Genomic DNA, 26,055 nt, shown 5'->3' with positions numbered 1-26,055 from the left:
CGAATCCGATCCGACTAAAGTGGGAGAGACAGACACCCGCCAGCCACCTTATGCAACTAGTGCATGTCAGTCGGTGGAACCGGTCTCACGTAAGCGTACGTGTAAGGTTGGTCCGGGCTGCTTCATCCCACGATGCCGCCGAATCAAGATAAGACTAGTAACGGCAAGCAAATTGACAATATCGACGCCCACAACTACTTTGTGTTCTACTCGTGCATAGTAACTACGCATAGACCTAGCTCTGATACCACTGTTGGTGAACGTTGCAGAAAACAAAAAAAATTTCTATGTTTCACCAAGATCAATCTATGGAGTCAACTAGCAACGAGAGGAGAGTGCATCTACATACCCTTGTAGATCGCGAGCGGAAGCGTTCAAGAGAACGGGGATGATGGAGTCGTACTCGCCGTGATCCAAATCACCAATGACCAAGTGCCGAACGGACGGCACCTCCGCGTTCAACACACGTACGGAGCGGATGACGTCTCCTCCTTCTTGATCCAGCAAGGGGGAAGGAGAGGTTGATGAAGATCCAGCAGCACGACAGCGTGGTGGTGGATGCAGCAATGATCGCAGCAGGGCTTCGCCGAGCTTTTGCGAGAGGGAGAGGTGTAGCAGGGGAGAGGGAGGCGCCAAGGCTTCAGGTTCGGCTGCCCTCCCTCCTCCCCCTTTTATATAGGCCCCCTAGGGGGGGTGCCGGCCCTGGAGAAGGGATCTCCCAAGGGGGGCGGCGGCCAAGGGGGTGGAGTGCCCCCCAAGGCAAGTGGAGGCGCCCCCCACCCTAGGGTTTCCAACCCTAGGCGCAGGGGGCCCAAAGGGGGGGGGGCGCACCAGCCCACTATGGGCTGGTTCCCCTCCCCACTTCAGCCCATGGGGCCCTCCGGGATGGGTGGCCCCACCCGGTGGACCCCCGGGACCCATCCGGTGGTCCCGGTACAATACCGGTGACCCCGAATCTTTCCCGATGGCCGAAACTACACTTCCTATATATAATTCTTCACCTCCGGACCATTCCGGAGCTCCTCGTGATGTCCAGGATCTCATCCAGGACTTCGAACAACTTTCGTATTACTGCATACTCATATCTCTACAACCCTAGCGTCACCGAACCTTAAGTGTGTAGACCCTACGGGTTCGAGAGACACGTAGACATGACCGAGACGGCTCTCCGGCCAATAACCAACAGCGGGATCTGGATACCCATGTTGGCTCCCACATGCTCCTCGATGATCTCATCGGATGAACCACGATGTTTAGGATTCAAGCAACCCCGTATACAATTCCCTTTGTCAATCGATACGTTACTTGCCCGAGACTCGATCGTCGGTATTCCAATACCTTGTTCAGTCTCGTTACCAGCAAGTCACTTTACTCGTACCGTAATGCATGATCCCGTGATCAACCACTTGATCACATTGAGCTCATTGTGATGATGCATTACCGAGTGGGCCCAGAGATACCTCTCCGTCATACGGAGTGACAAATCCCAGTCTCGATTCGTGCCAACCCAACAGACACTTTCGGAGACACCTGTAATGTACCTTTATAGACACCCAGTTACATTGTGACGTTTGGTACACCCAAAGCACTCCTACGGTATCCGGGAGTTGCACAATCTCATGGTCTAAGGAAATGATACTTGACATTCAGAAAAGCTACAGCAAACGAACTACACGATCTTTGAGCTAAGCTTAAGATTGGGTCTTGTCCATCACATCATTCTCCTAATGATGTGATCCCGTTATCAATGACATCCCCATGTCCATAGCCAGGAAACCTTGACTATCTGTTGATCAACGAGCTAGTCAACTAGAGGCTCACTAGGGACACATTGTGGTCTATGTATTCACACGTGTATTACGATTTCCGGATAATACAATTATAGCATGAATAATAGACAATTATCATGAACAAGGAAATATAATAATCATTTTATTATTGCCTCTAGGGCATATTTCCAACAATCCTATCTGAACCAATCTGAGCCTTTGCATAATCTTTTCTTTATTTGCTTTGTTGAATTTGCGGTTGCATCGTCGTGTCAAGTTGCTGGTCTTAGCGTCTAGTCCTTTAGAGTTTCGAGTTCTGTTCACAGGTTGTCACGTCGCCGCTGCCATATATCACCACCGCATCATCATCATCGCTGCTGCCATATACCACCACCACACCAACTTCATCGTTGTTGCCATATTCACCACCACATATTCATCACCAATCTGAGTCCATATACGCCACCACATATCCACAGCCATCATGCCAATCCGAGTCCACCTGCAACATATATCCGCCACCAGTCCAATTTCCACCAGATTCATCGCCGCCACCAGTCCGAGATTCCACCAGATTCCTCTCCGCCACCAGTCCTAGTCCGAGTCCAGTAATTGTTGCTTTGTTTTCGATTTCCAGATCACACGATACTTCGAGTCGTGACAGAGTAGGACTCCTGAAATTCCGTGCTACCCGCAGAAGAAAAATAGTTCCAAACTAAAAAAAAACTTATTCTGGAAAATTCTGGCTAGGCAGTTTTTAGACCATTTGTAGACTTTTTCGAAAAAAATTTGTTGCGGAGCACGAAAAAAGTGCAAAAAAGAGTGAAAAAAAGAAAAAAAATCAGAGCGTGCTCCTCCCTTGTTTACGTGCAACGCCGTGATTTTGTTAGTGTTCTAGGCTCGCGTCTCTAGTACGGTCTAGTCTAGGACCAGCACAGTACCGTCGTTGAGCGTTTATTCAACTTTGCATCTCTGAATTGATTATTGCTGACCCTTTTTGCTACCATATTATAAGCCTTCCTAGCTCTAAATACATCTATGTCGTGCGTTTGACTCTCCCTGGTAATCGCTCTATCCAAGCTTTGAGAGTTTTGACTACGACGGTCGCCGATCACCGCCTACTGCTGGGTAAGAACTGGTAAGAATTTGAGATTTGCTTGACGGATTTGTGACATCCACCACCACCTCTTGTTAGTACTCTGTAGGATCATATTCTTGTGTGTTTCTATTGCTGCTAACCATGGCAGGATCACAAGCCAACGAGACTGACTGGGAGAACATGACAAATAAGGAGTTGCATGACAAATTTCAGCAAATGATGAGTGGACAGGTGCAAGATGTGCTAAACAGATTTGAAGAGGCCATGGAGAAGATAGATGGCATGGAGAAGACGTTCGAAACAAAGCTCGATAACAAGTATAATGAATTGCTCGCACGTCTTCCACCACCACCACCGGCTGCACCTAACACATCTCTACAACAACAACGTCGCCTTCCAAATCAAGTGGGACGAGCACAACGTGTTCCCATTGACCCGGGGCAAAATTCTGGTGCCGCTATTGATGCTTCTGTAGCTCCTGCTGCTACTGCAGAGGTGGAGGACCATTACGAGGATGAGGTTGACCAAAAGCAGAACTACGTGCAACCACCAGCACCACCACCACCAGGTCGTCCTCATGCATATCATCGCAACGGTAGGGCTGCACCACCACCTGAGGTACATGACCATCTTCCTAAACTAAAATTGAATATTTCACCATTTGAGGGTAGATATGTTCCTGATATATATCTTACTTGGGAGTTAGAAACTAAACAACGATTTACATGTTTACAATATCCTGAGGAGAGACGTGTTCCTGCTGTTGTTTGTGCTTTCACTAGTTTTGCATGTGTTTGGTGGTCTGAACATTGTAGATTATATCCTATTCCAACTACTTGGGCTGCTTTGAAAACTGCTATGCATACTCGTTGGGTTCCACCATATTATCAACGTGAATTACTTCAAAAATTGCAGCGTTTAAGATAAGGAAAAAATTATGTAGAAGAATATTATCAGGAATTACAAACTGGCATGATTAGATGTGGTATTGTTGAGGAGAATGAAGCTATGCTTGCACGTTTTATGGGTGGATTAAATAGAGAGATTCAGACCATTCTAGAGTATAAGGAGTATACTAATATCACTCGTTTATTCCATCTTGCTTGTAAAGCTTAACGTGAAGTGCAGGATCGACAGGCATTGGCGCGAACTAACTTTTCTGCAGGTCGATCTTCATCATGGACACCACGTGCATCCTCTACTTCCACTCCACCTGCACCTCTATCAGGTGCCACCTCCAGCCGTGATACAAGAAAGCAGGCACAACCACCACTATCTGTTTGTCGTCGTTGTAGGGGAAGAGGACATTTTGCGAGAGAATTCCAATCTCAGTGTGTGATGATTGGTACTGAGGATGGTGGGTATGAGTCCGCTAGTGACTATGATGAGGAGACTTTGGCTCTTAGTACACATGAAGAACACGCTGGAGAGGATTCTGATCATGAGACACAATACATGGTTGCTAAAGATGCTGACATGTATGAATGTTTAGTTGCACAACATGTTTTGAGTGTGCAGGTTACACAAGCTAAGCAAAATCAGAGGCATAATTTGTTCCATACAAAGGGAGTTGTGAAGGAACGTTCTGTTCGCGTCATCATAGATGGAGGGAGCTGCAATAACTTGGCTAGCATGGAGATGGTGGAGAAGCTATCTCTCACCACAAGACCACATCCACATCCTTACTACATCCAATGGTTCAACAACAGCGGCAAGGTTAAGGTAACACGTACTGTTCGTGTGCATTTTAGTATCTCTACATATGCTGATTATGTTGATTGTGATGTGGTACCTATGCAAGCATGTTCCTTATTACTTGGTAGACCATGGCAATTTGATAAAAATTCTGTACACCATGGTAGAAACAATCAGTATACTCTTGTTCATAAGGATAAAAATATTACTTTGCTTCCTATGACTCCTGATTCCATTTTGAAAGATGATATTAATAGAGCTAATAAAGCAAAAACAGGAGAAAAATAAAAGTGAAAATCAGATTGTGGCAAAAGAATTTGAGCAACAAATGCAGCCTAATAATAAACCATCTAGTGTTGCTTCTGAAATTAAATTGAAAAGTGCATGTTTACTTGCCACCAAATCTGATATTGATGATTTAGATTTTAGCAAATCTGTTTGCTATGCTTTCGTGTGCAAAGAGGCATTATTTTTCATTCAAGGACGTGCCTTCCTCTTTGCCTCCTGCTGTTACTAACATTTTGCAGGAGTTCGCTGACGTCTTTCCACAAGACGTGCCACCGGGATTACCACCTATTCGAGGGATTGAGCATCAAATTGATTTAATTCCCGGTGCATCATTACCCAACCGTGCACCATACCGTACCAATCCAGAGGAGACGAGGGAGATTATGCGTTAAGTACAAGAACTACTCGACAAAGGTTATATACACGAATCCCTTAGTCCTTGTGCTGTTCCTACCATTTTAGTGCCGAAAAAGGATGGTACGTCGCGTATGTGCGTTGATTGTAGAGGCATTAATAATATTACTATTTGTTATAGTCATCCTATTCCTAGGCTAGATGATGTGCTTGATGAATTGAGTGGCTCTACAATATTCTCCAAAGTTGATTTGCATAGTGGATACCATCAAATTCGTATGAAATTGGGAGATGAATGGAAAACAGCATTTAAAACTAAGTTTGGATTATATGAGTGGTTAGTCATGCCTTTTGGGTTAACTAATGCACCTAGTACTTTCATGAGGTTAATGAACGAAGTTTCACGTGTTTTCATTGGACGATTTGTGGTAGTTTACTTCAATGACATATTGATTTATAGCAAATCTTTGGAGGAACATTTGGAACATTTACGTGTTGTTTTTATTGCTCTTCATGATGCACGTTTGTTTGGTAACCTTGGAAAGTGCACCTTTTGCACTGACCGAGTATCTTTTCTTGGCTATGTTGTTACTCCATAGGGAATTGAAGTTGATAAAGCCAAGATTGAAGCTATTGAGAGTTGGCCGCAACCCAAAACGGTCACACAAGTGAGGAGTTTCCTTGGCCTCGCTGGTTTCTATAGGCGGTTTGTGAGAGATTTCAACACCATTGCTGCACCTCTCAACGAGATTACAAAGAAGGATGTGCCTTTTGTTTGGGGTACCGCACAGGAAGAAGCCTTCACGGTATTGAAAGATAAGTTGACACATGCTCCTTTACTCCAACTTCCTGATTTTAATAAGACTTTTGAGCTTGAATGTGATGCTTGTGGAATTGGATTAGGAGGTGTGTTATTACAAGATGGCAAACCTGTTGCATACTTTTCTAAAAAATTGAGTGGGCCTAGCCTGAACTATTCTACTTATGATAAAGAATTATATGCTCTTGTTCGGACCTTAGAAACATGGCAACATTATTTATGGCCAAAGGAATTTGTTATACATTCTGATCATGAATCTTTGAAACACATTAAAAGTCAAGCAAAACTGAACCGTAGACATGCTAAATGGGTTGAATTCATTGAGACTTTCCCTTATGTCATTAAACACAAGAAGGGTAAAGAAAATGTTATTGCTGATGCATTGTCTCATCGTTATACTATGCTTTCACAACTTGACTTTAAAATATTTGGTTTGGAGACCATCAAAGATCAATATGTGCATGATGCTGAATTTAAAGATGCATTGCACAATTGTAAGGAAGGGATAACTTGGAACAAGTTCGTTCTTAACGATGGATTTGTGTTTCGTGCTAACAAGCTATGCATTCCAGCTGGCTCCGTTCGTCTTTTGCTGTTGCAGGAGGCGCATGGAGGAGGATTAATGGGACACTTTGGCGTCAAGAAGACGGAGGATATACTTGCTACACATTTCTTTTGGCCAAAGATGAGACGGGATGTTGAGCGTTTTGTTGCTCGCTGCACTACATGTCAAAAAGCTAAGTCACGACTCAATCCTCATGGTTTATATATGCCTTTGCCTGTACCTAGTGTTCCTTGGGAGGATATATCAATGGACTTTGTTTTAGGTTTACCTCAAACAAAGAAGGGGAGGGATAACATATTTGTTGTCGTGGATAGGTTCTTGAAAATGGCACACTTTATACCATGTCATAAAAGCGATGATGCTGTTAATGTTGCTGACTTGTTCTTTCGTGAAATTATTCGCTTGCATGGTGTGACAAATACTATTGTTTCAGATCGTGATACTAAATTTCTTAGCCACTTTTGGAGATGTTTATGGGCTAAGTTGGGGACTAAACTGCTTTTTAGTACTACTTGTCACCCCCAAACTGATGGACAAACTGAAGTAGTCAATAGGACATTGTCTACTATGCCTAGGGCCGTTTTGAAGAATAACAAGAAAATGTGGGAAGAATGCTTGCCTCATATTGAATTTGCTTATAATCGTTCATTGCATTCTCTACTAAGATGTGCCCTTTTGAAATTGTGTATGGTTTCCTACCTCGTGCACCTATTGATTTGTTGTCTCTTCCATCTTCGGAGAAGGTTAATTTTGATGCTAAGAACGTACTGAATTGATTTTAAAAATGCATGAGTTAACTAAGGAAAACATTGAGCGTATGAATGCTAAATATAAACTTGCTGGAGATAAGGGTAGAAAACATGTTGTGTTTGCACCTGGAGATCTTGTTTCGTTACATTTGCGTAAGGATAGATTTCCTAATTTGCACAAATCAAAGCTAATGCCATGTACTGATGGTCCTTTTAAGGTGTTAGAGAAAATAAATGATAATGCATATAAACTTGAGCTGCCTGCAGATTTTGGGGTTAGTCCCACTTTTAACATTGCAGATTTGAAGCCTTATTTGGGTGAGGACGATGAACTTTCGTCGAGGACGACTTCATTTCAAGAAGGGGAGGATGATGAGGGCATCAATACCATTGTTACACCCACAACCCCTGCTGCTATACATACTGGACCAATTACTAGAGCTCGCGCACGCCAATTGAATTATCAGGTACTTTCGTTTCTTGGTAACGATTCTAATGTTCATGAGAATATGATGCTGCCTAAATTGGATACATTTGTTTTGCTTACGAATGAAGGGCCTACCTTGGACAAGAAAGATGAACCTTGGAGCAAGTTCAAGCATGGAGATGATGGCATGCGCAAGGGGATCAAGAACGGAGTTACAAGTGATGATTTCAGGACTTTGAAGCCACCATAAGGAGTGCATGAAGCCTTGGACGAAATATACAAGATGCCACTTCATAAATTTCGTCCAGAGGCTATTTTAGGTGCTGCATCACCTTATTATTGGGCCAGGCCCATGTATTTTCAAAATACTTAAGTATAGGCTGTTTTTAGAGTCCGTATGTGTGGGGAAACAAGAGATAGGGTTGGTTTCGGACCCCTCCTCCAAGGGCCACGAAATCCCCCCTCTTCCTCCATATATAGAGCCCTTAGGGCATCGTTTAGACTTTGGGTTTTGTTTAGATTAAAAGTTCGCCATAGCTGCAACTTCGCGTACTTCGTTTGTGTTCAACGACCAGACCAAGGCGTCACAGAACCCCACCTTGATCAATAAAGCTTTCATCTTATATTCGCAATATCCAGATTGCAATCTTAGTTTCTTGCTTGTTCTTCGTTTGCTTGCAGGAAACAGACCCTCGTGGTCAGGTTGATCGTGCTCCGGCGTGGTCAATAACCCTCGGAAGTTGGTTTAGCGATTGCTAAGGCGCGACGTCTCGCACATTCGTAGTCGGATCGTCAAGGTCAACACCCACAGAAAACAATAGCCACCATCTCATCGAAACATCGGGACACCTTCGCCTCTATCAGAGGGGGGCCACCCACCGTCCACGAGGGTGGAGGGCGCGCCCTACCCCCTGGGCACGCCCCCTGCCTCATGGGCCACCTGGAAGCCCCCCGATGCCCATCTTCTGGTATAAGGTGTCTTTTGCCCTGCAAAAAATCACAAGAAAGTTTTCGGGGCGAAGCGCCGCCATCTCGAGGCGGAACCTTGGCGGAACCAATCTAGGGCTCCGGCGGAGATGTTCTGCCGGGGAAACATCCCTCCGGGACGGGGAAATCGTCACCATCGTCATCACCATCGATCCTCTCATCATGAGGGGGTTAATCTCCATCAACATCTTCACCAGCACCATCTCCTCTCAAACCCTAGTTCATCTCTTGTATTGAATCTTTGTCTCAAAACCTCAGATTGGTACCTGTGGGTTGCTAGTAGTGTTGATTACTCCTTGTAGTTGATGCTAGTTGGTTTATTCGGTGGAACATTATATGTTCAGATCCTTTATGCATATTAATACCCCTCTGATTATAAACATGAATATGATTTGTTAGTAGTTATGTTTGTTCCTGAGGACATGGGAGAAGTCTTGTTATAAGTAGTCATGTGAATTTGGTATTCGTTCGATATTTTGATGAGATGTATTTTGTCTTTCCTCTAGTGGTGTTATGTGAACGTCAACTACATGACACTTCACCATTGGTTGGGCCTAGGGGAAGGCATTGGGAAGTAATAAGTAGATGATGGGTTGCTAGAGTGACAGAAGCTTAAACCCTAGTTTATGCGTTGCTTCGTAAGGGGCTGATTTGGATCCATATGTTTCATGCTATGGTTAGGTTTACCTTAATTCTTATTTCGTAGTTGTGGATGCGTGCGAGGGGGGTTAATCATAAGTGGTATGCTTGTCCAAGGAAGGGCAGTACCCAAGCACCGGTCCACTCACATATCAAATTATCAAAGTAACGAACGCGAATCATATGAGCATGATGAAAACTAGCTTAACGATAATTCCCATGTGTCCTCGGGAGCGCTTTCCTTTATATAAGAGTTTGTCCAGACTTGTCCTTTGCTACAAAAAGGATTGGGCCACCTAGCTGCACCTTGTTTACTTTTGTTACTTGCTATCCGTTACGAATTACCTTATCATAAAACTATCTGTTACCGATAATTTCAGTGCTTGCAATCTTTGTTTGATTGCAATACCTTACTGAAAACTGCTTGTCATTTCCTTCTACTCCTCGTTGGGTTCGACACTCTTATCGAAAGTACTATGATAGATCCCCTATACTTGTGGGTCATCAAGGGGGTAGGGTCCCTCTTCGGTGACAAAGAAGGACGATTGTTTTATCCCCTCCCCCCCATAGGTGTTCCTGGAGCAAGCTCCATGTTCGACGGTGGCAATGTTCTGTTCTGCTGCTTTGTCCTTAATTCCGATGATCCTAGTGTGGAGTGCTCGACCTCTAGCAAGTTGTAATCTTTGTTTTCATTTCATTAGCTGCTTTTTTGACTGGAATGGCAGGTGCTCTGCCTTTTCATTTAAGAGAGGGAACAAACTGTACAACAGACTGAAAAACGTCCGGGAAGACACAAAAGGAGACACACGCTAGGCCAGAGATGCGTAATGCATCCTGGACAAACAGCAAAGGAACTACTCCCAAGCCTCCTTCAGGAGGCTTAACTCTTCTCTAATCAGAGAGAAAACGCCTGCAGCAGTGCGTCTTTCCAGCTTAAAAATACGTCTGTTGTGCTCATTCCAGAGGTTCCAGGCCACATAGATCGCCACCGTACACTCATAAACCGAAGTTCCTTTTCTTTTCAGCTTGAATGTCTTGTCCCACCTACTGTTGATTGAAGTAGCTTGTAAGGCAGCATCAACTGTATCCTTGAAATGACCGCCCATCAAATTCCAGGCCTCCTTAGCAAAAAGACATCCCAAAATGAGATGGCTAACTGACTCTAGGACCTGATCACACGCACAGCAAGAGGCCTTGTGTTCCCAACCTCTGCATTGCAACCGATCGGCCGTCCAAAGCCTATTCTGGATTAAAGTCAAGATGAATTTTTTAACTTTTGATTCACCTTTAGTCTTCCACACTTTGAGCAAACGTGGCATTGGGATCCGAGCAATGAATTGTTGTTCATAGGCCGACTTGGCAGAGTAGTCTCCATTGACCGTGAGATTCCAAGTAATCTTGTCATCCTCCTCGTTCTCTTGAAATTGTTGAAATTTATGCCAAAGAGTGACAAAGGAATGCAGTAGATCAGCAGTGGTCATGTGCTGTAGACCTTTCATCCAACCGCCCTCCCGGATAGCATCCGCAACTGAGATTTGCTTGTGCCTTGCAAGGCTAAAGAGACTAGGAGCCAACTCCATAGGTGCCATCCCATCCATCCATCAATCGGACCAGAAAGCAGTCCTTACTCCACTGCCCACAAAAATTTTGGTGCAGGACTGAAAGAGATGGCGGTACGCAGCCTCGCAAGGCGTCTGGGTCCCTTTCCACAGTCTATCCAATTCGTCCCATTCAAACCAGGGCTACCACAGACGCAGGGTTGTACTGAAGGCCGAGAGGTCTTTGATGCCAAGTCCTCCAACTGCTTTAGGCGCACAGATACGTCTCTAATTAACTAAACATTTGCTCCCATGAGCCTCTTCATCTGCATTCCCAAGGAAATTTCTTCTCATTTTTTCAAGCTTCTTGACTAACCATTTGTAAGGAGCAAATATTGTCAGGAAATAGGTCGCCGTGTTAGTCAACACCGAGTTGATCAGCGCGAGCCGTCCAGTGCGCTGCAGAAGCTTTCCTTTCCACGCCTTCAACCTGGCCGCCCCCTTATCTAGCAGTGATTGCAGCTCAATCTGCGAAGCTTGTGAGTGGAGAGTGGGAGTCCCAAATAAGTGCAAGGGGAAGAACCACAAGGACCACCGAAGCGTTGGAGAAATTCAGCGATGTTCTGATCATTGCATTGGATTGGATACAAAACATATTTTTCCTCATTTATCTTCAGTCCAGAAATCTCTCCAAAGCTCAAGAGGGTCCGCTTCAAGGCGGCTAACTCAGCAAAGCAAGGGTTCACAAACAGGGCTGCATCATCAGCATAGAAACTCATCGGAGCCGGGCAGCTTGTAATGGAATGGGAGACAGAATGTTCGCCTTGGTTGCCCTCTAAAACAGCCGCTGCAGGGGATCCAAGGCAAGAATGAATAACATGGGGGATAGGGGATCTCCCCACCTCAATCCCTTCTTGTGTAGAAAAGGAATTCCAGGGGATCCATTGAGCACAACTCAGGAAGAAGTCGTTGAAAGCAAGATGCTAATCATGTCTCTCCATCTTTGACCAAAGCCAAACGCTTCCATCACCTCCAGCAAGTAAGGCCAGCTAACCGAGTCAAACGCCTTGGCAATATCCAACTTAAGGAACATGAGAGGCTTCTTCTTTTTATGGGCTTCTTTTATCACATTCTAGACATAGAGGAAGTTGTCCTGAATGCACCTACCCCGGATAAATGCACTCTGACTGTGCGAGATCAATTTGTGCAACTCTGGACCCAGGCGGTTTGCAAGCACCTTATAGGCAATCTTGGCAATGCTGTGCAGGAGACTCACCGGGCGGTAATCTCCAACTTTAGTGGCGTCCACCTTCTTATGCAGCAAAACGATCAAGGCAGAGTTAAGTAATTTCCACTAGTCTCCCCGCAGCTGGTGAAGTTGGTTCAGTGCATTGCAAATGTCATCAGCAATCAAGGACCAGAACCTCTTGAAGAATCCCCCGATGAAACCATCTGGCCCCGGAGCCTTCTCATCATGGATATCAAAAACTGCCCTTTTAACCTCCTCAGTACTGAACTGGAAGTCCAGATGTTGCAAGTTGGAGGACGGAATACCCAGGGCCGCCCAGTTCATTTTGATCCCATGTGTAGGAGGAGTCCCAAGCAAAGAGTTGAAGTGATCACAAATGAGCTTGGCCTTGTCCCCATGATCAGAAACCTCCCCAGAAGGTGAGTCCAACTTAGTGATGTAGTTCTTCCTTCTCCGATCGTTGGCTCTCAATAGAAAGAATTTACAGGTCGCATCCCCCACTCGAATCTTGGTAAGCCGTGATCTCTATCTCCATTGTTCCCTCTCAACCGCAGCAATGCCCAACAAACGAGCTTTGAGGAATCTTCGCAACTCCCATTCAGCCTTCGAGAGTTCCCTCTCCTCCATTGCAAGATCAAGATTGAAGATAACCTCATTAGCGATATTGAATGCCAGATTGTTGTGTGCTCTACGAGACCTGTCCTACCTCTTGAGCACAGCCGCAGTCCTAGAGAGCTTAATATGCAGAGTGCGTAATGCGTCATTGTAATGCACTTGCTCATCCCAGGCCTTCTGAATCACTTCCTGCACCCCATTTGCATTCAGCCAAAAGGACTCAAATCTGAACCCCTTAAACCTCTGGACATTCTCTTCTTGAGAATCTGCGGACAATGATCGGATATGGCCGTAGAAGCCGGCGAGAGGTTGTATTGCGGGAAGTAAGCCTCCCAATCATTAGACACGAGAATTCTATCAATCCTAGTAAAAGTTGTGTTCTCCCTCTCATTGGACCAAGTAAACCTCCGCCGAGATAGCGGCAAATCCTTCAGCTCCAGCGCATCAATCAGATTTCTGAATCTACCCAACATGCGCAAATTGACACTAGGATTGCTCTTTTTGCTGGTCTGGCAGATAAGGTTGAAGTCCCTAAGAATCATCCACTTGTCAAGCACGGTAGGTTGGATGAGGCACAACTCCTGCATAAATCGGATCTTGTTCTCATCAGATTATGGCCCGGAAATAGCAGTGATCGACCAAGTGGAACCATTGGAGCTATCTGTAATTGTCCTAGAAATAGAGAATTCTCGCACACCCCAGGGTTCAGAGAAAGCATTCCCATTGTACCAGTTCGGTCGTCGTAATTTGGGTGTGTGTTGTAAGTCGGTTGATGGCTTTGTTAACTCAAAGGGGAGTGATAGGCGCCGGCACGCCGGCCCAAATTTGGGCCGCACGATACGTCACTTTTAAACCGTACGATTTGTCAGTCATCTAAAGAAAAAAAGGGGACAGAGCCCAACGCAACCGCTCGTCCTCATCCGGTTGCGCTCGTCCTCATCCACGCTTGCCGTCCTCCCCCATGGCCGCGCGACATGCGCTCTTCGGCCGCCCCATGACTCGTGCTTGCCGTCAGTTTGCTTGTGCCGGCGCGCCAGAGGTCGCTGTCGCCGCGCCCGACCGCCCCATGGTTGTAGGGGGCACACTCTCCACCACCAGTGCGCTGTTGCAGCTCTGCCACCACCGCCCTCCCCCGTCCCAGCAAATCGACTCCATGGTCATAGGTTTCCCATCTCGCCATCGCTGCTTGTTGCTCCCGCCATTGAAGGTTGTAGCATCCGCTAATGAAGGTAGTAGCATCGCCTTCATCGTCCAACTCTGGCTTGACGCATCATCAGCTCCCACCACCATGTTCTAGCAAAAAACAAAACCAAATTCATCGGCAAAAAAGCCACTATCATTGGTAGTAGCAAAAATCAAATATAGCTCCAGGCTTCCAGCAAAACACATCACCGATTCCAGCCAAAATACTACCGTTGCTGCCGACTGTCGCAATAAACACCTCACCGAAGTAGCAAAAACTTTGCCGGTTGTAGCAAAACAAAAGGCCGATTCCAGCAAAACGACTTGTCTGCTCGTCCGATTCCAGAACTGGTCGGTGTGGAAGCAACTTATTCGCCGGCCGATTCCGTTGAAGCAAAAACATTAGCAGGTTCCAGAAAAAAAGAAATCGGTTCCAACAAAAAAAATCAGTGAAGAAAATCTGGTGGTTCATTTGTAGCAAAAAGGATTGCTATTTCCAACAAAAATAAAGAATGTTTCCAACAAATAAATAACTCAGCTGGGAGACTCCAATGGTTCGATTGTAGCAAAACACTAGACCATGATGGCGCGCGTTGCTGCGCCCGTTCATTTTTACAATAGATTAATAGGAATTTCCATCAATACAAGATAAACATGGATGTTAATTTGCATAAATCAACCTATACATTGGTAAGTTGGCAAAAGGAGAAAATTAACTGGTTTGCAATGTAGTGTGATTGGAAAACTGAGCACACATTTCCAGACGCAAGTTTTTTGAATGACCAGCGCCCATTCAAGTTTTAGACTGGAGATTGAAAAAAAATGTTTCACAAGAAGTACGATACACCTTTGCCAATCGAAAGGGTTAACAACACTTCTACAGCCCATGCCGCTGCAGGCATCGCTGCCGTGTCGATTGCTTTTGTGATGGGCTAACCACGCTGAACGAGGCAAATAATATGTTACCCACACAAACAAGCCCAGTCAACCATAGTTCTCCTAGGTCAGTCTTCGGAGCAGCGGCCCAAAGAGACGATGGGCCTGCTGCAGCGACGACCGTGCTGAGATGCGAAGGAAAGATCGACACCACTCGTTAAATGATCCAATGGTTGACGTGGGAAAATGAACGAGGTGCCTCCTAGCTGGCTACGTTATACTGTTTGTTAATAAAAGGTTATAGCAAAAAGGATTGCTAGTTTCAGCTGAAAAAAACATTGGTTCTAGCAAATAAAATCAATAGGGGATCCCACTGGTTCGATTGTAGCAAACGAAAAGGCTAGTTCCAGCAAAACAGAACATTGGTTCCACCAAAATCCAGCAAAAAGGCGCAGCTAAAATCACCACCTGCGTGGGTTGGTAGCTCTGAAGTTCGCCGGTTCCAGCTCCGGTTGCAACACCTCGCGGTGCTGCTTCAGCTTTGGATCAGACGGTAGGCAGCGCACCGACGACTCGGCACGAGCCGCATGTGGTTCCAGCTCCCGTGCTTGGCCCGTAACAAAAACGGAGTGGAGGTCGTGGGGCTTGGAACAAGAGAGAGAGGATGGGATGTGGGACGCGGAGGTCGCCGACGTCGCTGGAATTTGCGGCAACGGCGGTCGTCGAGATTTGGGGCTAGCGCTTGTTGGATCTGGGGTTGATTTTTCATAGAGCTGAGAGAAATGGATCGAGAGAACTGAATGGATAAGGTCCAGCGCTGGTAAGAGATAGGGTAGGGGAGAGGAGGGCGACGCGTGGAGCTGTGCGTGGGCCCAACGCCAAGTAATGTGTCTCGTATACGATCTGCAATCGAACGCACGCGGCGCGACCGGCCGAACGCTCGGCCGGTCAGCCGTATAAAAACGTTTCCCTAACTCAAAGCCGACCTTTTCGCGAGCCTTGTTTTTTTTAAAAAAAAAGTTGCACCTGGCTAGGGAGGAACTGAGGGTGTCCAACAATGACTCACTTTTACCACCGGTAGTGTTCGACAAGATACGGAACATCTGCCACGAATGGTGCACGGTGGGAAACGGAAGTCTGAAGCGAGTGATTCCCCAGATGCGTTTTTTTGCGGTTTGTTTCTGTTGTGGAATTCGATCTAGGGGCGGCAGATGAGCGCTATCCTGATCAAACCCTGTAAAATAATTTTTTCTATCTGCTTAATATATCGGCATGAAGATTTCTAGAAAAAAAAGTAAGTACAATCTTCGCAGCTGGTGATCGAGATTGATAGGGCTCTAGCTACGGCAGTTTTGGGGCTAGGCTAGGCTAGACCCAACTACCTACGTACACGAAACTCAACGGGTATCAGTTCTCGATGCGGAATAGTTATAGTGGGGAAGAATATGTATTTCCTGCTAACGAAAAGATTTAGCCTGGTCTGCTTGTCTGATACACTCATCTTGATCCATGCCATACGTGTTGTAGCCTCTAGCTAGCTAGTTGGATGATCGTCTAGGGTAAGTCAAGTCCTTGTCCGCTAAGACTGCTCACTTGCGATGCCGCTCTAGTTTTTTTACCCCTACAATTTGCCAAAGAACTTTCGCCTCCATTTCAAAAAGAAAATGCTGTACAAAAGGACAAATGCATCAGAAATAGCTACATCAACCCCGAATTGTTATAATTTGATACATCCAAAGAAAATATAAACGTCCGCCTCCTTACCAAAATCTTACGCGTCAAAAATTTCCGCACTAAAATTAGCGCGTCGTTATTTGAGTCGTGGTAGGTTGCAGAGGGCGAGGAGTCCACAATCTCCTCTTATTGACTAAAGTCCTGTGCACCTTAGATTATGAGGTTTACTGCCAAAGATTTTCAAAAGGAGGAAGTACTGTTTTATTTACACATTTACATGAACAGGGAGAAGCTTTGTTTGGGGGATTCTATAGCGACCCGACCTCAAACGGTCAAGTCTCTGTGCTTCAGTGTCATCCCTGGATCGGTAATGCTGACACACACAGTACTCGAAGATTTGTAATAGAGTAGCAATCACACATTTATTACATCGAATGTCTCCAAAGAGAACTTATTACAATAAATATGGCTTAAGGTCATCTAATACGATAACAGCGGAAGGCTTGGAAGATAAAGTGAGTCCATCAACTCCAACGGCATAGCTGAGCTGCACGACAACGACCTAACGAACCTTACTCCTCATCTGAAAAGTCTGCAACATAATATGTTGCAACCCGAAAACGGGTCAGCACATGGAATATGCTGGCAAAATAACACAGTAGAGCAAGAATAGAATAATGCTATCACTACATGCATGTTTGGCTGGTGGAAAGTTCTATGGTTACAGTTTTGCGAAAAGCCAATTTTTCCCTACAATAAAGAAATAGATTTTAATTTAACTATCATGGTAGTTGGAACATCATTGAGAAGGTTCCTCCAACTCAATCCCAATTAAATCAATTATAACCCAACAATATTAATTTAGAGTGATGAGATACTTAAGATACTCCAAGTACTAGATACTCAAGATTGTCCATAACCGGGGACACGGCTAACCATGATTAGTTTATACAGTCCGCAGAGGTTTGCGCACTTTTCCCCACAAGACTCGATCTCCTCCGTTGAATTTTCTCGCACTACAGGGTGTTTGAGAAACGGATGACCGAGACACAGTCTTTCAGAAACATTAACTCTCTACTCCGGACAGACCATACCAAACCTACAATCCCACTACCTGCTGATCCACCTCTTCAAGAGCTTCACGTAACTTACTCAGCTATGCTAGAGCCCATAATAGCTTGTGGCTGCACACGGAAGTTTCTAGCATGAATAATCTCAGTTCCCTTTGAGCCTGGGTGGCGGTCCATAAGAAGATCACATGGGTACTCCGGATTTCCAAAAATACAGGTAACACTGGGTACTCCAGGTGCCTCAATCCACCCAGATGTGTATTTAAGTTGCCACCTTAAGTTAAACCATTAATTGTAAATATCACATCTATCATGGATTTCACTCACCCAAACCTCGTATATGAGCATAGCATAGCAATATAAGCAACACGTAGAAGTAACTCCCAAGGGTTTGAATGTAACAGGGTAATAGGTTCTACCTCATCAACTACTTCCCAACCCACATGTTAATGACATCCTAACCATGCAATATTTGAGGATTGGTACTAATGCATAAAACTGGGTGATGAAGCGGTATGATCAAAGTGTTACTTGCCTTGCTGACGATCCGCGTAACCTAGAGACTCCAGATAACACGCTTCGCACTCTAGGAATTCTATCGCAAACAAACAATAACTTACATAAGCAATCAAGCAAAGAAACACGGGTAAATCTCAAATAAGAAGATCTAACAGAAAGTTCAACTTAAGAACTCCGGTTTGCAAAAAGAATCAAATCGAACGGAGCAACAAAACTCAAACGGCGAAAGAAACAAGATCCGTTTACTAATCTGGACCTAGGTCAAATTTTACAGTACCAAAAACTTGTGCAAGTTGATTAAACAAAAAGAGGGTCTCGAGACAAAGATCGAGGCGCTTGAATTGCCTAATTCCGACTAATGAGCGAAAAGATAAACTAGAACGAAAATCAGATCAGAAGATCAGAAATAATCGTGGAATAATCCGATAAAAGAAAACTGACGAACAGGCTAACGAACGAGCGTTCGTTATCTGTAACTAACGAGCGAAAACCGTTCGTTAAAACGAACATACGGACGAACGTCCCCTAAAAAGAAAAACCAGAAAACAAACCGGCGAACCGAAAAAAAACAAGCTAGGGTTCTAATGAAAACCGAACCGATTTTCTAAAAAAACGAACGATGCTATACCTCCAGTGAGGTCCGGCACGGCGGCGGCTCCGGCGAGCGACGGGCAGCGTGGGGCGGCGGCGGCTCCAGCGAGGGGCGGCGCGACAGCGGGCAAAGGGCGGCGGGGCGGCGCGGCGGCTTGCAGCGGCGGGGTTGACGGCTCGCGGCGGCGGGATGGGCGGCTCCAAGGGGCGGCGGGGCGCGGCTTTTAAGGAGGGGGGGGCGGCTTGGGGGAGGGGGCACGGCGCGGGGAAGCGGAGTCTGAGCCGGACTCCGGTTCAGGCGGCGGGGCGGCGGTCTCCCGCTAGGAGACAGCGGCGCGGGGAGGTGGGCCTGGCGGCTGGCCTTCGGCCCAGTTAGCCCTGGTGTTTTTTTAAATAATTCCGCCGAAACTAAAAAAATCCTAAAAAATAAAATAAAATTCTAAAAATGCCAAAACAAATTTTCTTCGTCTAAATAAAATATTTAGAATGAGATGAACATTTTCTTGGCCCTAAAATGCAATTTTGAAAACGTGCAATTTTTCTAATGCAAACAAAATTGCAAATAAAATACAAAATAAAACAAATATTGATTTTAATATTTTTCCTCCAATATTTCATTTATTTTGGAGAAGTCATATTATCTCCTCTCATATATTTTAATATAAAATATTTTCGAAGAGAAAAATAATTAAAACCAAAATCCTCGTTTCAAAATTTGATAAAAATCAAATTTGAAAACCGGAGGAATCCCCAACTCTCTCTGAGGGTCCTTGAGTTGCTTTCGATTTCGAGGATCGCGAGACGAAATGCAATAAAATATGATATGCAAGAATGATCTATGTATAACATTCCAAATTGAAAATTTGGGATGTTACAGATTCTAAGCAGCGTACATGTGTACAAAAGCTTGGCAGGCAGGCAATGTGTTCTTGTCTCTCCCAAATTTATGGTTAATCATTGGGTTGACTGTTAAATTTAATTTCTTAAATTGATCTATCTTGCACTCTATTAATCGATTCGTAATCAGTCACCTGTAAGTTCGCTTAAACGAGAACTTCAAAACAAGACTCCATCCTCATAGGGTGCATGCAATCGATGCTCATCGTGGCTAACCCTCTCCTTGCACCAATCTCTATGGCTTGTGTCATGTGCATTGGATGTTGTTAGGCACTCGTGACTCCATATGCCAACTTATGCATTCCCACTATACACTTCTGGATTGCACTTGCACTGAGTTATTAACACGCAACCCTCCTTTGCTTGAACTAATCATCACGTCCTTTCACCGTAGTTGCAGCGCAGAAAGACCTTCCTTAACATTCTAAAATGTCATCCATACACGTTCTTCAGATATAGGGAATTTTCCAAAAATTAATCTCTCATCATCTTGGTATGGCCATCGGCACTATTGTGACGAATACACCAAGGACCTGGAAATTGCTCCTTCCATTTCTTATTCCTCGTGCCTCTTCCTCCATGATCATCACCAGCATCATCTTAGTCCTCATATGTAATGAGTCGTCAAAAAACTCTTGCTCAACTATGGCCAGCTATCATCTTCATCACTTGACTATAAATATATTCATAAAAGGAAAAGAGACAAAGGAAAGCAAAACCTTGTGGACAATTTGTCGAACAATTTGGACCGTTGTCAGACAACTAGGCAAGTCGTTGTATGGGTTAGTCAATGGGAGAGAGGCACATGTCGATGTTCGAAGGCGCATGCGCCAACTGCAGCCCTTGCCAACGCTCCCAGCAGCAACACGTTAGCTCTCTGTTGATCGTGTCACGAGGTGGTGGTCATTAGTGAGGTGCGGCAACAGAGGTGCCCGTGGTCGAGTGAGATTACCAACGTCGAGCAATGTTTTGCAAGTGCACACAGTTTAGTTGTAGCATTTTTAAAATAAGAGTATCAATCCCACATGGAGCACAGGAAATGATCTTTGACTTTCATAGAGGTTGATTGGAATGTGTCTGCAAATCAGTTGCGGTCCAAAGCAAAAGTGGAAATGAAGGAATCTGCAGTAGGGCTAAGGCTTCTCAAGGAATCCAAATTCACCACTAGTATGTATGTTATGTAATTACGTGAATGCATAATTCTAGTCAGGTAACAATCCTATTCACATGTTTTTATAACTGAGTGGAGCCAAGTACAAATACATGCATACACGCAACAACTTAGAATCACACACGACACCATCATTCCTCCCCATATTCTGGTCATGATAATAGTGATTAAGGGTCTCCCATGAATGTGCCTAAAGGAAGCCTCCGTTACTCCCCTATGAAAGGCCAGGGAAGGAGGGAAGTAGCTTCTGTCATTGTAATACCTCCTCATCCCACCATTGCAAAGATAGTAAGATCCTTCTAGTTCATAAATGCAAATGTTGCATGGTTGACTTCTGATAGGTCCATTTTGCATCATGTTTTCCTACTGTTATTTATGATATTTTATGCATAATAATGCTTTTTGGAGTAATTCTAATGCCCTTTCTCTCATAATATGCAAGGTACACACAAAGAGGGAGAATTCCGGCAGATGGAAATCTGGACTTGGAAAAGCTATGTCAGGCTACCTATTCTACGCAACTCCAAACTAGCTGAAACTTTACGGAGATTTTTTATGGAATATATGAGGAATATTGGAGCCAATAAGTACCAGAGGAGGCCCACCAGGTGGGCACAACCCACCTGGGAGCGCCCTGGTGGGTTGTGCTCACCCAGGCCCACCTTCGGTGCCCATCTTCTGGTATATAAGTCATTTTGACCTAGAAAAATAAGGAGAAGACTTTTGGGACGGAGCGCCGCCATCTCAAGACTGAACTTGGGTAGGAGCACTTTTGCCCTCCAGCGGAGCGATTCCGCGAGGGGAACTTCCCTCCCGGAGGGGGAAATCATCGTCATCATCATCACCAACAACTCTTCCATCTTGGGGAGGGAAATCTCCATCAACATCTTCAACAACACCATCTCATCTCAAACCCTAGTTCATCTCTTGTGTTCAATCTTGCTACCGGAACTATAGATTGGTGCTTGTGGGTGACTAGTAGTGTTGATTACATCTTGTAGTTGATTACTATATGGTTTATTTGGTGGAAGATTATATGTTCAGATCTATTATGCTACTTAATACCCCTATGATCTTGAGCATGTTTATCACTTGTGAGTAGTTACTTTTGTTCTTGAGGTCATGGGAGAAATCATGTTGCAAGTAATCATGTGAACTTGATATGTGTTCGATATTTTGATAGTATGTATGTTATGATTCCCTTAGTGGTTTCATGTGAACACCGACTACATGACACTCCATCATATTTGAGCCTAAGGGAATGCATTGTGGAGTAGTTATTAGATGATGGGTTGTGAGAGTGACAGAAGCTTAAACCCTAGTTTATGTGCTATTCCGTAAGGGACCGATTGGATCCAAAAGTTTAATGCTATGGTTAGGATTTATCCTTAATATTTTTCTCATAGTTTCAGATGCTTGCGAGGGGGTTAATCATAAGTAGGAGGTTTGTTCAAGTAAGAACAACACCTAAGCACCGGTCCACCCACATATCAAACTATCAAAGTAGCGAACACGAATCGAATCAACATGATGAAAGTGACTAGATGAAATTCCCGTGTACCCTCAAGAACGCTTTGCTTATATAAGAGACCGTTTTGTCCTGTCCTTTGCCTCAAAAGGATTGGACTACCTTGCTGCATTTTTGTTACTATTATCATTACTTGCTCGTTATAAAATATCTTGCTATCAAACTACTCTATTACTTACAATTTCAGCACTTGCAGGCATTACCTTACTGAAAACCACTTGTCATTTCCTTCTGCTCCTCATTGGGTTCGACACTCTTACTTATTGAAAAGAGCTACAATTGATCCCCTATACTTGTGGGTCATCAAGGCTATTTTATGGCGCCGCTGCCGGGGAGTGAAGTGCCTTTGGTAAGGAAACATTTATATAGTGTGCTGAAATTTACTGTCACTTGTTACTATGGAAAACAATCCTTTGAGGGGTCTGTTCGGGGTATCTTCACCTCGACCGAAACCACAATTAGCTACCCCTCAACCTACTTCACCTACTGAAAATATTGAATATGAAATTCCTTCGGGTATAATAGAACAATTGCTAGCTAATCCTTATGCAGGAGATGGAACCGAACATCCTGATATGCACTTGATATATGTGGAACAAATTTGTGGATTGTTTAAGCTTTCAGGTTGATACGTCTCCAACGTATCTATAATTTTTGATTGTTCCATGCTGTTATATTATCAATCTTGGATGCTTTCTAATCATTTTATAGTCATTTTATATCATTTTTTGGTACTGACATATTGACATAGTGCCAAGTGCCAGTTGCTGTTTTTTGCATGTTTTTTACATCGCAGGAAATCAATACCAAACGGAGTCCAAACACCACGAAACTTTTTGAAGATCTTTTTAGACCAGAAAACAATCAATGGGTCAAAGAAGCACCTGGGGTGCTCCGAGGGGAGCACAACCCACCAGGGTGCGCCAGGAGGCCCAGGCGCGCCCTGGTGGGTTGTGCCCATCTCGGGTGCCCCCTGAACCGCCTCTTTACTCTATAAATACCCCAATATTCCAGAAACCCTAGGGGAGTCGACGAAAATCAATTGCAGCCGCCGCAAAGTCCAGAACCACCAGATCCAATCTAGACAGCATCACGGAGGGGTTCACCACTTCCGTTGGTGCCTCTTCGATGATGCGTGAGTAGTTCTCTTGGAGCCATCACGGAGGGGTTCACCACTTCCGTTGGTGCCTCTTCGATGATGCGTGAGTAGTTCTTTATAGACCTTCGGGTCCGTAGTTAGTATCTAGATGGATTCCTCTCTCTCGTTTGATTCTCAATACAATAGTCTCTTGGAGCCATATGATGTAACTCTTTTTGCGGTGTGTTTGTTGGGATCGGATGATCTTTGAGTTTATGATCAGATCTATCTTTTTATCCATGAAATTTATTTGAATTTTCTTTGATCTCTTATATGCATGATTGCTTATAGCCTCGTATTTCTTCTCTGATATTTGGGTTTTGTTTGGCCAACTTGATCTATTTATCTTGCAATGGGAAGATGTGCTTTGTAGCGGGTTCGATCTTACGATGCGTGATCCCAGTGACAGAAGGGGAACCGACACGTATGTATCGTTGCTACTAAGGATAAAATGATGGGGTCTATCTCTACATAGATAGATCTTGTCTACATCATGTCATTGTTTTTATTGCATACTCCGTTTCCCCGTGAACTTAATACACTAGATGCATGTTGGATAGTGGTCGATGTGTGGAGTAATAGTAGTAGATGCAGGCAAGAGTCGGTCTACTAATCTTGGACGTGATGTGTAACGCCCCGAGACCGATGCGCCAGGTGTCCTCCAGTTATTCGCTGTTGTTTCCTTGTCATTGCTTGCGTGTCATGCATTGCATATCATGTCATCTTGTGCATTTCATTTGCATACATGTTCGTCTCATGCATCCGAGCATTTTTCCCGTTGTCCGTTTTGTAATCCGGCGCTCCTATGTCACCCGGTGTCTTTTTCTACCTTCTTTTCATGTGCGGGGGTTAAACATTTTCGGATTGGACCGAGACTTGCCAAGCGGCCTTGGTTTACTACCGGTAGACCGCCTGTCAAGTTTCGTGCCATTTGGACTTCGTTTGATACTCCAACGGTTAACCGAGGGACCGAGAAGGCCTCGTGTGTGTTGTAGCCCAACACCCCTCCATTTTGGCCCAAAACCCACCTAAACCTCCTCCATCATCTCGGTCGTTCGATCACGATTGCGTGGCCGAAAACCGCACCTCATTTGGACCCTCCTAGCTCCCTCTATCTATAAATATGTGCTCCCCTCTCGAAATTCACGGATGAACCCTAGCCTTCCCCTTCCTCGCGCCGCCGGACATGTCCGTCCGCGCCGGACGCGTCCGCCGGCCACCTCACTCCGCCCAATGGCGTTGCGCCACGTCACCTCCTCCACCGCCCGAACCAACTGGCTCGCGCCACCTGGCCTCCTGCCTCATCCCCGCCGCCGCGGTTCACCCGCCGGCCCGCCAGGGCCCGCGCGGGGCCCTCCGGGCCCGGTCGCCGCTGCCAGCCGCTCGGCCTCGCGCCCGCCCGAGCCACCTCCTGCGCCGCTCCGGCCGCCGCCGTGCGCCGCCGCCGCCATGTGCCACCGCGCCTCGCCTCCTTCCCGCTGGCGCCGCCCTTCGCCGGCGTGGCCCCGCCGCCGCTGCCATGCGCCCCGCCGCCGCCTTGGGTCGCCGGGTCCGCCCCCGGTGCAACTCCGGCGAGCCCCGCGTCCTCCTCCACCGCGCTCCGGCGAGGTCTCCTCCAAGTCTGGCCATCTCCATCGTCTCCGGCGAGGTTCCGTGGATCGGGACCAGATCCACCACTTCCCCGATCCAAACGCCCCGTCCAGATCCGGATCCCTCCGTCCCGCACGTCTCCGTCCCCGAGATTTCCATGTTTCATATGCCCATGTTCATCATGTCGTGACTTTGCATCTGTAGCTCCGTTTTGCGTGTTTAGCATATCAAAATGTTTGTCTCAGAGAGTACATCATTTCATCTCATTGCATCATTTTCATTTGAGTTCATCTTGATGCCCGAAATGCTGTTGGAAGAGTGCTATTTGAGTTAATTGTCAGATCTGCTGCACCAAATAGCTATTTCTCATTTTTGCCATGATTATTGTGTGCATGTTATGCCCCTGAGCTCTTCATGAGTTTTGCTATATGTTTTGCCATCTTTCCAGAGGTGATATCCATGTATTTTTGTGATGTGTGTGGTGACTAGCACAAGCTTACAAAGTGGTGCATTCGTTAATGCTGATTTCAGGGACTTAGCATTTCCACTAAGTCCTTGATCTGTTTATTTCATTATGCCATATGTTCATGTTGTTTCCTAGTGATCCGTGCCTCTTTTGAGGATGATCAGTAAGGATGTTTTGTTAATCTTGTAGTGCTCTATCCATCCATGTCTTTGTTTGCAATTATGGAGCATCCTAGCTTGAGTCAATTGAGCTCTACTTTTACTATTTCGTGAATCTGGGCAGATTGTCTACTTGTTAGCGATTTTGCCGAGGATGTTGTAGTTGATCCGTGCATGCTATGTTGTTGCTCTTGCCATGTCTAGCTTGTATAATGTGTATTCTTGATGGGTGTATGCTTAGTTTGTCATGCCTTTCTCTGTAGTGAGTGCATCGAGCTCGTAAACATGCCTACTTGATATCTGATTTGCATGCTCCAGTTTTTCACTAAGTCTGTGATCTGATTATGTTTTTGCCATGTTCACATGCTTGCAATTGTATTTTCCGATCCCTTTTGGCTCAA

The 26,055-nt window shown here is 45.2% G+C and overlaps 1 long non-coding RNA gene across 1 annotated transcript; it reads right to left on the bottom strand.

Moving 5' to 3' along the window:
• Positions 1-13,550: 13,550 nt before the first annotated feature.
• On the bottom strand, positions 13,551-15,633 carry LOC125506502 (uncharacterized). Its single transcript, XR_007282675.2, has 2 exons — positions 15,321-15,633; positions 13,551-14,087 (listed from the first exon to the last, which is right to left on the bottom strand). It is a non-coding gene; the product is annotated as an uncharacterized LOC125506502 (long non-coding RNA).
• Positions 15,634-26,055: the final 10,422 nt, after the last annotated feature.

This window comes from Triticum urartu, chromosome 1A (genome assembly GCF_056163025.1).
Source record: "Triticum urartu cultivar PI428250 chromosome 1A, HENAU_Tu73, whole genome shotgun sequence".
Lineage (NCBI taxonomy): Eukaryota > Viridiplantae > Streptophyta > Magnoliopsida > Poales > Poaceae > Triticum > Triticum urartu.
The sequence above is the reverse complement of the archived record's forward strand: the minus strand, read 5'-3'. Positions and strand labels throughout refer to the sequence as shown.